The sequence below is a fragment of the Bufo bufo genome, chromosome 1, assembly GCF_905171765.1.
Source record: "Bufo bufo chromosome 1, aBufBuf1.1, whole genome shotgun sequence".
NCBI classification, from domain to species: Eukaryota; Metazoa; Chordata; class Amphibia; order Anura; family Bufonidae; genus Bufo; species Bufo bufo.
Window position 1 is genome coordinate 269,154,094 of NC_053389.1, and position 12,722 is coordinate 269,166,815.

Consider the following 12,722-nt stretch of genomic DNA (forward strand, 5'->3'; position numbering starts at 1 on the left):
ACCTCTGTGCCATGCTGTACAATAAACAGTATAACCCCTACACAGTGTACCGGTATACTGTATATTGTGTGGCACAGTGTAGCGGTATACTGTATATTGTGTGGCACAGTGTAGGCTATATGTGTATAACATAAACATTTTCCACATGAAAACTTACAGTTACTTGGCTTGGCCCTTGGGGATCTCGGACGCCACTTTAACACTTTGGCCGGGGGCTCAGTGGAGCTGATGTTGTGCTTTATCCTAATGAGAAAGATTTCATAATAAGGATTTGGAGAAGGGGCAGAGGGATAGCAGAGCAGGGAGAGACTGGTGCTGCTACTAGGGGGTCATACCATGGGGGAGTAATAAAGCCCACCATAATGCCCCCCCAGTAGTAATAATTCTCCTTATAATGTGCAAAACATACACCTTTGTAATGCCCCCAGTTGAGCTAATGTTCCCAAAATGTGCCAATATAAAATACCCCTTCTCAGTGCCCCCGTAGATGACCCCATAGTACTCCTCTCTCCCCCCTTCCCCATAGTACCCACTATAATGTGTCCCAGTATAAAATGCCCCTATACAGAGTCCCCCGTATAAAATACCCCTTCTTTTTAGCCTCTGTAGATGCCCCTATAGTGCCACCCAATAATGTGCCAGTAATAAGTGCCCCAATAGATGCCCCCCAATCATGTGCCAGTAAGATGTGCCCCCATAGATGCCCCCTAATCATGTGCCAGTAAGATGTGCCCCAATCATGTGCCAGTAATAAGAGCCCCCAGACCATCATGTGCCAGTAGCCAGAGTGCACCCCTATCATGTGCCAGTAGCCCCCCTATCATGTGCCAGTAGCCCCCCTATCAAGTGCCAGTAGCCCTCCTTATGTGCCAGTAGCCTCCTATCATGTGCCAGTAGCCCCCCTTATCCCTTATGTGCCAGTAGCCCCCCTTATGTGCCAGTAGCCCCCCTTATGTGCCAGTAGCCCCCCTTATATGCAAGTAGCCCCCCTTATGTCTGTTCCAGCAGCCCCCCTTATGTCTGTGCCAGTAGCCCCCCTTATGTGCAAGTAGCCCCCCCTTATGTGCCAATAGCCCCTCTTATATGCCAGTAACCCCCCTTATGTGCCAGCAGCCCCCCTTATGTCTGTGCCAGCAGCCCCCCTTATGTCTGTGCCAGCAGCCCCCCTTATGTCTGTGCCAGCAGCCCCCCTTATGTCTGTGCCAGCAGCCCCCCTTATGTCTGTGCCAGGCTCCAGCAGCCCTCCTTATATGCCAGCAGCCCCCCTTATGTGCCAGCAGCCCCCCTTATGTCTGTGCCAGCAGCCCCCCTTATATCTTTGCCAGCAGCCCCCCTTATGTGCCAGTATTACATATAAAAAAAAATAAACTTATACTTACCTCCTCCAGAATGCGATGCAGGCCTCTTCCGGCCTGTGTCCCTCGCTGGCTCAGGCGGTGCGATGACGTCATCGCGCCGCCTGCACCGGCCTCTGATGGGCTGCCGGCCTAGTGCTGGCAGCCTATCAGAGGAACAGGGAGGGGACACACCTCTCCCTGCCCTGCCGCATTACAGACATTTGTATCGCCGTCCTGAAGACAACGATACAGATGAGATGACTTTGGAGATGAGTGAGCGATTCCACAATGGAAGCGCAGCACTCATCTCCTGCTGTGCCCTGCCGGCGCTCCCCTTCTGACAGCGCCCCGGGCGGCCGCCCGGCCCGCCCGGTCCAAGAAACGGCCCTGTCCTGGGGAGCCCACCCCGGTAAATGGCTTACAACTTTATCAGCAACTATGAAAAACTAGTATAAAGTCAGCCCTCAAGACACCTAAAAGAATAGTAGTAGAATATTCAGTTATATAATACAATAAAATAAGGTAAAACGTAATATAATGAATGCCAGCAATATATGCCAACAGAGATGAATAGCTGCTGGGCCCTAGCAGCTTTCATGTATCCAGTTCACAGAATAGACATCCAGCACCATTCAGAGGCAATAATTGCAAAACTACTGACAGATTCCTTTTTAAAATACAGGTGTTGTCCCATCCAGACATCCCTTGTCTATATGTTCTATTAATGGAGGGGGTGGGGTCCACTGCTTTGGATCCCCCTCTGTGACCAAATAGACTTGAACTGTCCATGTCATGTGAATGACTACCATGTAATGCTACATTGCATGCTTATTACATAATGTTACAAGATAAATAAGTAGCTGGTTGGATTTTTTTGAAATGTAGACAGTGTACATGTTAGCTTACATTGGTTGGTGAGGATTGAATAAAGGGGTGATTTCAATAAGACATCCCCTGTCCATATGCCCTGTTGGTGTATATGGACATCACAGAAGGTATTCTCAATTTAGGACTCCTACAGTACTCAAACTAGATATTTTACATGTTAAGAAAAATCAGCTCCTCTGTTGGACTTGGCCTGGCCATATATTGACTATTCAGGGGGAATATATGGCCAGCAGGAATTTCCCCCTGCTGGCTCATTGCTGAATTTCAACCAAAGAATGTTCGTTGATCAAAACAAACGATTTCAACTAAAAAGTGTGTATTGCTGCTGGATAGTGGCATGCAGTGATGCATACTTTTCTTCTAACTCAATAGCAGTGAACAAGGTCCTGGGAAGGACCAAAACGTTGGCCTTGTCTAACTAATATAACTAGATGGAATAATAAATGTATACCTCTGCAACTTTTTACTGAGTGCTGTGATATATTCTACATTATATTTGCGAAATTACCCTTCCACTGAGCACCAGAACATGACACATTGGAGTGCCAACCATTTTCTTAGGTTAATTGGCTTCCTGTGTAATTGGGCCTAGTGTGCATGTACTGTATCTCAGAAAAATGTATGCAATTGAGCTGAGATTGACAAACTGTATTGGTCAATGATCACTCAACCAAGATAGTACACCCATTATTTTGTGTTCTACAGCAGGGTATATGTTGAGGAAGGGTCACATTGATACTGGGCAGCATCTCCCCTTTCTGCGATAAAGGCTGCCACTCTGGTAATTTGGTAACGGTCATACAGATGCTGGATATCCTCCTGCAGTATGTCATTCTAAGTTCTTTCAACTTGGACTTGTAGTTCAGTCAAGGTAGTTGTTGGTTGCTGTGCATGGAAGTTCCATTGCCCTATCCAGTCCTAGACATTCTCGATGGTGCAGAGATCCGCCAATCGAGCTGTCCAGGGAAGCTGCTCCATATCCTGAAGAGCATGTTGTTTAGTATGGGCCGAGTCAAAACAGGCAGTAGGACTAGTTCCATGATGTTCTGGACATGCCAAAGGCTAGCTTTCTTCCTATGGACAATGGACCCAGAACTATGGAGACCCCTTACCCCCCCCCTTCCCCCCCGCTCATTATTCTACAAAGGGAAAAATGGGTAGTTTCTGCCTGTTAGTGATTACGTTATGCCATTGTGTTGATTAATTGTATCACCGGTGGGTATTTCCTGCCTGTGAGTGATTATGTTATCCCATTGTGTTGATTAATTGTATCACATGTGTGTGTTTTCTGCCTGTAACTGCATGTAATTGGTTTATGTAAGAAACTGTCTCAGTCTTCCACAAGTTTCCCCATTGGAGTGTCCCTTGCTGGAAGACCTGCATAAAAGGCTGACATGTTGCCCCATTAAAGTGTCCTGTTCTACCCTTCATGAAGTCTGGGCTCATGTTTGGGGGATTGGAGAACTACACTCTGGGGATTGCTATAATCATTATACTCTCCAGAGTATAATCCCTAGCTCTTGTAAGAGCTATTTCTGTTCCTGCATCGCTCTCTGAAGGAAGAGAGGTTCACCCACTGGAACCTGGAAGCCTTGTCGTAGGTCCAGGGTGGGTAGAAGACAGCGAGATCCCAACTAAGCTGCGGCGGTTTTTGGGGTCGGCAGGGCTTATGGTGTCAAGTGGAGTGCTTGCAGTCCTCGGGAAGCACTAGGAGCATCCATAAACTGAGGTACCCAGTCGGGGTGCCAGGAGATCCATTACAGTGGTTGCAGCAGTGGGATGGCGTCTTAGTGCTCGGAGAAGCAGCTCGGAGACACCGTATATGGATTTATAACTAGGGCAACGCTAGTACTCGTACAGCACCCCTGGTGACAGCAGCATAGAATCTTGGACAGCGTTCCATGAGGAAGAGGAGGATCACCTGGATTACAGGGATGCAGTCCGGAAAGGCATATGGCAGAGGCCCTGGGGGACGTGCAGCGTCAGCGGGACGAGAGTCTCCCCAGTGAGGAGCAGAGGTTGCAGATGCGATGGGAACTGCGAATGCCTCTACTGGGAGAGCAGCCCCTGAAGGGGTGGGTGTCGGAGTGCGAGACCCTGGTATGGCAGGGGACCTTGCTGAATGATGCATATCGGGCACTATGGGAGGACCCACAGTCGGCAGGTGGAGATGGGACCGAGGTCTCTCTACTGGCCCTGCAGGGATGCTGGGCAGCCGGCCCAGATCCCCGGCGGCAGTGTATTATAAAGGGAAAAGAGACAACTGGTCTTTCTCCCCAGCGGCAGCCCATGTCACAGAGAGAGGAGACTGTCGGTCCCTCATCTCAGCAGCAAGCATCACTGGGAGTGGAGATGGTCGCTTCCCCTACCCAGCACCCAGCAGCGTTCCAGGGAGAGGATACAATCGGTCGATCTCCCCAGCGGCAGAGGGCGTTCCAGGGAGAAGAGGTAGCCGACCTCTCTCCCCAGCAGCAGTGTGGTTACCCAGGAGATGATATGGGTGGCATCACTCTCCTGCAGCAGAGTCAAGTTGACCAGTTGGAAGAGGTCCTGGATTCATCTTGTCCGACTAACACAGGTCCAGACCAGTTGGGGGTAAAAATGTCCTTGAAGAGCCATTATCTAAATAGAGGACTTTCTTTTTGTCCCATGTCTTCTTCCAACTGGTTTGATCTGGACGCTGACCTATATGCATTCTTTCGCAGAATCAAGCTGAAAGTGTGGTTCAACACTAGGACACAGATCGCGGCGCCTCAGGCTAGCGAGTTCTCCCTGAGACGCCTCGATCTGTCCTTTAAGAGCCATTTTACCCCATATGTTAATGAGGCCTCTGTTGATGCATTTATTACTGCTGTTAAGTCTGATATATCTGCATACAAGTTGAGATGCAACAACTGTGTTCTCAAACATCCAAACCTCTCCAGTTTGGAAATTGAGGCACTAGACCAATTAAGGAAAGACCCTTCGTTGACAGTTAAACCTGCGGATAAGGGTGGCGCAGTGGTCATCATGGACACCAGTAAATATGTGGCTGAGATCCAACGTCAGCTGGATGATACTGATGTTTATTCTGTTCTTCAGGCTGACCCTAAATTTGAGATAGCAAAACTTATCAGGAAATGTTTGGCTGATGCCATTATGGCAGGCACTATTGACGAGGACTTGTGCACATTCCTTACTGTAGACCATCCGGTTACGCCGGTTCTATATATACTTCCTAAAGTGCACAAGTCTCTCAGTGACCCTCCCGGACGCCCAATTGTTTCCGGCTCAGATTCTATTTTTAGTTGCATCGCAATTTTTCTTGATAAGGTTTTGCACGATTTTGCAGTAGGGGCTAAGTCGTATATACAAAATACGACTGACTTCCTATGCAAGTTGAATATGATTGAATTTGCTGGTGTCCATGACGTCCATTTGGCATCGTTTGATGTCACTTCCTTATACACTTCGATTGACCATGATTTACGTATTGGTGCAATTGAACGTATGCTTGGTTTTTCATCCTATACTACAGCTGCTAGGAAATTTATTATTGATCTATTGCAGATAATTTTAAGATGTAATTATTTCCTGTTCCAGGATACTTTTTTCCAGCAAAAACGAGGCGTGGCGATGGGGTCTAATGTAGCACCTACCTACACTAACATCTTCATGAGGTGCTTTGAGGAGGATGTCGTCCATGTGTCACACCACCGCAGCCATTTGCTGCGGTGGTGGAGATACATCGACGACATCTTCCTCATATGGACTGGTAGTGTTGCCCAGCTGACTGAGTTCCATATGTTTCTAAATAGTGTCAATAAAGATCTTCAATTTACCCTGGTCCACTCTGAGACTGAATTACAGTTTCAGGACACTACAGTCACATTTAACAAGGGCAAGTTACACACACAACTGTACACTAAGCCCACGGATAAAAATACCCTCTTATGTTTCAACAGTGGCCACCCACGTAATATGCTTAAGTATTTACCCTTTTCACAATTCCTTAGGGTCAAACGCATTGTTTTTGAACCTGAGAAAGTTGATCTATCTTTGAACAATATGGCTAGTAAATTCCAAAAAAGGGGGTATCCTGCCCAATTACTCGATTCCCATATAAACAAGGTCCATAGTTTGGATAGAAGTAGTATTTTGGAGAGGAGGACGTCCAGTAGGTCACAGACCCGGATCCCCTTTATCTCCAAATACACGGAACAAAGCGAGGAGATCAATCGCATTATCAAGCGACATTGGGGGATTTTGGGAGGTTGCCATAGCGAGATCCAAGAATTCAGATCCCCTCCCCTCTTTTCATACTGCAGGTCCAGAAACTTGCGTGATCAACTTGTCAGAGCAGACATTGGCCCCAGGTCTAAGTTAACACAAACTTCTTTGACCACACATGGTAAGGGTAGTTTTCCCTGCCTTTGCTGTACTGATTGCAAATATATGGGCAAAGGCAGAGTTTTTGTCCATCCCACCACTGGAGTTTCGCATTCGATCCGTTTCCACCTTACATGTAACTCCAATTACGTGATTTATGTTTTGATCTGTCCGTGTAAGTTATTATATGTGGGTGAAACATCGACTGATCTTAAGACGCGGTTAAATAACCACAGATTATCCATACGTAAAAAAAAGAAAGGATCTCCCTGTTGCCAAACATTTTACAGAGTTTAAACACTCCGAAAAAGATCTCAAATGTTGGGCCATTGACCATGTACCCATGCCTAGACGTGGGAGCAACAGGGCTTTGATCCTCAAAAAGAGGGAGCTCTTTTGGATCTACACTCTGAACAGTGTGAAACCCAATGGGCTCAATGTGGACTACAATCCGGGGTTATATTTTTAGATAGGCAGTTTGCCCTACATTGTTCTGTATGTGATATGCAACTTTCCTTTGGTGATACATAGTGTACTATGAAAACCATTTAGCCTTTTTTCTCATTTTTTCTTTTCATTTTATCTTCATAGATAAGAATGATGCTACGGGATCGAAAAGTGGGACGTACCCTGTGTGTCTACATTGTGCCTACATGTCTCTATTTAGTCTATATGATTGTTTTTTTATTTTTTCTCTATCTTCAAACTGTGCCAATAATACAATTGTTCTGCATATTAGCCTTAGATACTCCACATTGTGTGTCATAAATTGGTGGTGGCGCCTGGAGGGATTCGGTGGGCTTCACATATGATGACCGCGGCGCAGCCCGTCGTGGTCGCCACTATGTTATGCCCACATGGGATGTAGGTCTGTGTCTTTGTTGAGTTGCAGCCTCTCCTTTCCCCTTTGGGTACACACCATAGAACACGGTATGAGTTCCGTGCTGCGCTGTCCTGTCTATTTTCTACATGGACATGCGCACACACAATGTTGGGAGGCCTTTACCTCTTGTAAAATGGCCGACTGAGCGGTCTAGCAGTTGTGCGCATGCTCCCGCAACGACACTGCCTGCGCAGTGCTTCCATCGGAACGCCGGATTCGGCGGTATGCGACATGTGTGGCACAGGGAACAACGCTGGGTATGTCACCGCTTTCCCCTCCCCTTTGCAGCATCATCTTTTCTCTCCCCACCTACATTTCGTGCACCTGTATTCACTTATTAATCATTGCACTGTTATGGTATAATATATATACCTCATACTATATTTTTGATATAATATTGGTGCGGTTTTCTGCTGATGAGTAATGCACATGTGTCTATGCACTTTGACATTAGTCTATGCACTATTTGCACTTTATTTTTGTACATTGTTGTTGATTGATTGTATTGTGATGTAATAGGGGTTGGACTATATATACCCCATCATACACTGTGTTCATTGCTTGAAAAAGGCTCTTGTATGAGATGAAACGTTGCCATCCACATGGGTGAATAAACACCATTGCTTTTTACCTGGAGTGCTGTCCGTTTTTCATCACTATCCATATGGGGTAAGCAGCTACATGCCCTGGCATTCTAGGGGCCCAAATGTGTGGTAAGTAGTTTGAAATCAAAATGTGTAAAAAATGGCCGGTGAAATCCGAAAGGTGCTCTTTGGAATGTGGGCCCCTTTGCCCACCTAGGCTGCAAAAAAGTGTCACACATCTGGTATCTCCGTACTCAGGAGAAGTTGGGCAATGTGTTTTGGGGTGTCATTTTACATATACCCATGCTGGGTGAGATAAATATCTTGGTCAAATGCCAACTTTGTATAAAAAAAAATGGGAAAAGTTGTCTTTTGCCAAGATATTTCTCTCACCCAGCATGGGTATATGTAAAATGACACCCCAAAACACATTGCCCAACTTCTCCTGAGTACGGAGATACCACATGTGTGACACTTTTTTGCAGCCTAGCTGGGCAAAGCGGCCCACATTCCAAAGAGCACCTTTTCGGATTTCACCAGCCATTTTTTACACATTTTGATTTCAAACTACTTACCACACATTTGGGCCCCTAGAATGCCAGGGCAGTATAACTACCCCACAAGTGACCCCATTTTGGAAAGAAGACACCCAAAGGTATTCGCTGTTGGGCATAGTGAGTTCATAGAAGTTTTTATTTTTTGTCACAAGTTAGTGGAATATGAGACTTTGTAAGAAAAAATAAAATTAAAAGAAAATCATAATTTTCCACTAACTTGTGACAAAATAAAAAATTCTAGGAACTCGCCATGCCCCTCACGGAATACCTTGGGGTGTCTTCTTTCCAAAATGGGGTCACTTGTGGGGTAGTTATACTGCCCTGGCATTCTAGGGGCCCAAATGTGTGGTAAGTAGTTTGAAATCAAAATCTGTAAAAAATGGCCGGTGAAATCCGAAAGGTGCACTTTGGAATGTGGCCCCCTTTGCCCACCTAGGCTGCAAAAAAGTGTCACACATGTGGTATCTCCGTACTCAGGAGAAGTTGGGCAATGTGTTTTGGGGTGTCATTTTACATATACCCATGCTGGGTGAGAGAAATATCTCGGCAAAAGACAACTTTTCCCATTTTTTTTATACAAAGTTGGCATTTGACCAAGATATTTCTCTCACCCAGCATGGGTATATGTAAAATGACACCCCAAAACACATTCCCCAACTTCTCCTGAGTACGGCGATACCACATGTGTGACACTTTTTTGCAGCCTAGATGCGCAAAGGTGCCCAAATTCCTTTTAGAAGGGCATTTTTAGACATTTGGATCCCAGACTTCTTCTCACGCTTTAGGGCCCCTAAAAAGCCAGGGGCATGGCGAGTTCATAGAAAAAAAAATTTTTTGGCACAAGTTAGCGGAAATTGATTTTTGTTTTTTTTTTCTCACAAAGTCTCCCTTTCCGCTAACTTGAGACGAAAATTTCAATCTTTCATGGACTCAATATACCCCTCAGCGAATACTTTGGGGTGTCTTCTTTCCAAAATGGTGTTATTTGTGGGGTGTTTGTACTGCCCTGGCATTTGAGGGTCTCCGCAATCATTACATGTATGGCCAGCATTAGGAGTTTCTGCTATTCTCCTTATATTGAGCATACGGGTAATGAGATTTTTTTTTTCCGTTCAGCCTCTGGCTGAAAGAAAAAAATGAACGGCACAGATTTCTTCATTCGCATCGATCAATGTGGATGAAAAAATCTCTGCAAGAAAAAGGAGGGGAAAGGCGTCTGCCAGGACATAGGAGCTCCGCCCAACATCCATACCCACTTAGCTCGTATGCCCTGGCAAACCAGATTTATCCATTCACATCAATCGATGTGGATGAATAAATCATTGCCGGGATTTTTATTTTTTTTATATATACAAAGTGTTTGCCAAAGCATATGAACACCGCCACCTCCTCAGCTCATATGCCTCGGCAAACGTATCTTTTACTGCAGAGGAGAAATCTCGTCTTGCAGCGCCGCATACACCGACTTGTGTGTAATCTGACAGCAGCGCAATGCTTCTGTCAGAATGCATATCAGTGCTGCAGCTAGTCGATCGGTTGGTCCACCTGGAAGGTAAAAAAAACAAAACAAAAAAGAAAAAACCAGGCCGCAACACAATAAATTTTATTAACTTTATAATAACTTTTGAACAGAACATATAAACTTTTTTTTTACTTTTTGAACTGAAGTTAACTTTTTTGCTTACTTTTTTTTTTTTTTTTTTACCTTTTATAGGACAAACCTCTCCTTCCCCATGGGACAATGTGCAAAGCGCAAATCGCCCAAAGATGTGGCGAAGTACATTATGCACTTTATCCCAGGTGAAAGGAGAGGTTTGCAGCAGCTGTGAGTAAAAGGGCCCTAATAGCCCTGTGTGCCTGTCCTGTGAGATGCAATCCCTATGCTAAGTGTACCTGTGTGTGGTACTTCCGGAAACACTCTCCAAAGCATAGGGCAGGGTGGTCAGGACAGAAATAGCGGGTGTCACGCCTTATTCCACTCCTGCTACAGACACAACATCTTTTTCGGGGGTGACTGTTGGGTTGAGGTACCAGGAACGACACTGGGGAAATGTCGCTTGTGTAGACGGCTAACTACACTGGTGGATGGGGCCACGGAACCTTATGGATACAGGAGGTTCTCGATGATCTCTTCCTGAAATTTGAGGAAGGATCGTGTTCTCCCATCCTTACTGTAGAGAACAAAACTATTGTACAGAGCCAATTGAATTAAATATACAGACACCTTCTTATACCAGCGTCTGGTGCGTCGGGAAACTAAATACGGAGACAACATCTGGTCATTGAAGTCCACCCCTCCCATGAGCAAATTATAGTCGTGGACACAGAGGGGCTTTTCAATGACACGGGTTGCTCGCTCAATTTGGATTGTCGTGTCTGCGTGAATGGAGGAGAGCATGTAAACGTCACGCTTGTCTCTCCATTTCACCGCGAGCAGTTCTTCGTTACACAAGGCAGCCCTCTCCCCCCTTGCAAGACGGGTGGTAACGAGCCGTTGGGGGACGCCCACGCGACTAGTTCGCGCGGTGCCACAGCAGCCAATCTGTTCTAGGAACAAATGCCTGAAGAGGGCCACACTTGTGTAGAAATTGTCCACATAAAGATGGTACCCCTTGCCAAATAAGGGTGACACCAAGTCCCAGACTGTCTTCCCACTGCTCCCCAGGTAGTCAGGGCAACCGACCGGCTCCAGGGTCTGATCTTTTCCCTCATAGATCCGAAATTTGTGGGTATAGCCTGTGGCCCTTTCACAGAGCTTATACAATTTGACCCCATACCGGGAACTCTTGCTTGGGATGTATTGTTTGAAGCCAAGGCGCCCGGTAAAATGTATTAGGGACTCGTCTACACAGATGTTTTGCTCTGGGGTATACAAATCTGCAAATTTCTGGGTGAAGTGGTCTATGAGGGGCCGAATTTTGTGGAGCCGGTCAAAAGCTGGGTGGCCTCTGGGACGGGAGGTGGTGTTGTCGCTAAAATGCAGGAAACGCAGGATGGCCTCAAATCGTGCCCTGGACATAGCAGCAGAGAACATGGGCATGTGATGAATCGGGTTCGTGGACCAATATGACCGCAATTCATGCTTTTTGGTTAGACCCATGTTGAGGAGAAGGCCCAGAAAAATTTTAATTTCGGAAACTTTGACTGGTTTCCACCGGAAAGGCTGGGCATAATAGCTTCCCGGGTTGGCGGATATAAATTGTGTGGCATACCGGTTTGTCTCTGCCACGACTAAGTCCAAGAGCTCTGCAGTCAAGAACAGCTCAAAAAATCCCAGGGCCGAACCGATCTGAGCCGTCTCAACCCGAACTCCAGACTGGGCGGTGAAAGGGGGAACTAATGGTGCGGCTGCAGTTGGTGACTGCCAATCAGGATTTGCCAGCACCTCAGGGACTCTAGGGGCTCTACGGGCCTGTCTGTGTGGTGGCTGCGACGGGGTAACTACTGCACGTGCCACCGTACCAGCTTCAACTGCCCTTCTGGTGCTCGCCACTTCACCATGTTGTACAGCAGTGCTGGTACTAGGTCCAGGGAGGGCTGCGCTGCTGGTGTATGCCTCACCACGTGATCCGACAGCGCCAGCCCCACTCTGCTGCTCTTGAAGCGGATCCTGCGCAACCTGTGGTCTAGCGACACGGGGCCGGGTACGCCTGGTGCTATCAGGGACCTCCACCTCCTCGTCCGAACTTTGGGTCAGAGTGCCACTGCTTTCTACAGGTTCATATTCTGACCCGCTAGATTCGTCAGATGAGGGTTCCCATTCCTCATCCGACTGGGTCAGAATCCTGTAGGCCTCTTTAGAAGAATACCCCCTGTTTGACATTTGGACTACTAAATTTAGGGGTATTCCCTGAGACTACCAAAGAAAAAAAGCAAGCCTGTCTTACAAAGGGGAGGCTAGCGAAGTACCGGAGGCCGCTGCGGTTGATAAAAAATATCAAAACAGATTTTTTTATCGCCGCAGCACTTGGAAAGTGATTGTGCAGTGATCAAAAAAAATAATATTTTTTGTCACTGCGGCGGGGCAGGCGTGGGTGAACGCACGTGTGGGCGACCGATCAGGCCTGATCGGGCAAACACTGCGTTTTGGGTGGAGGGCGAGCTA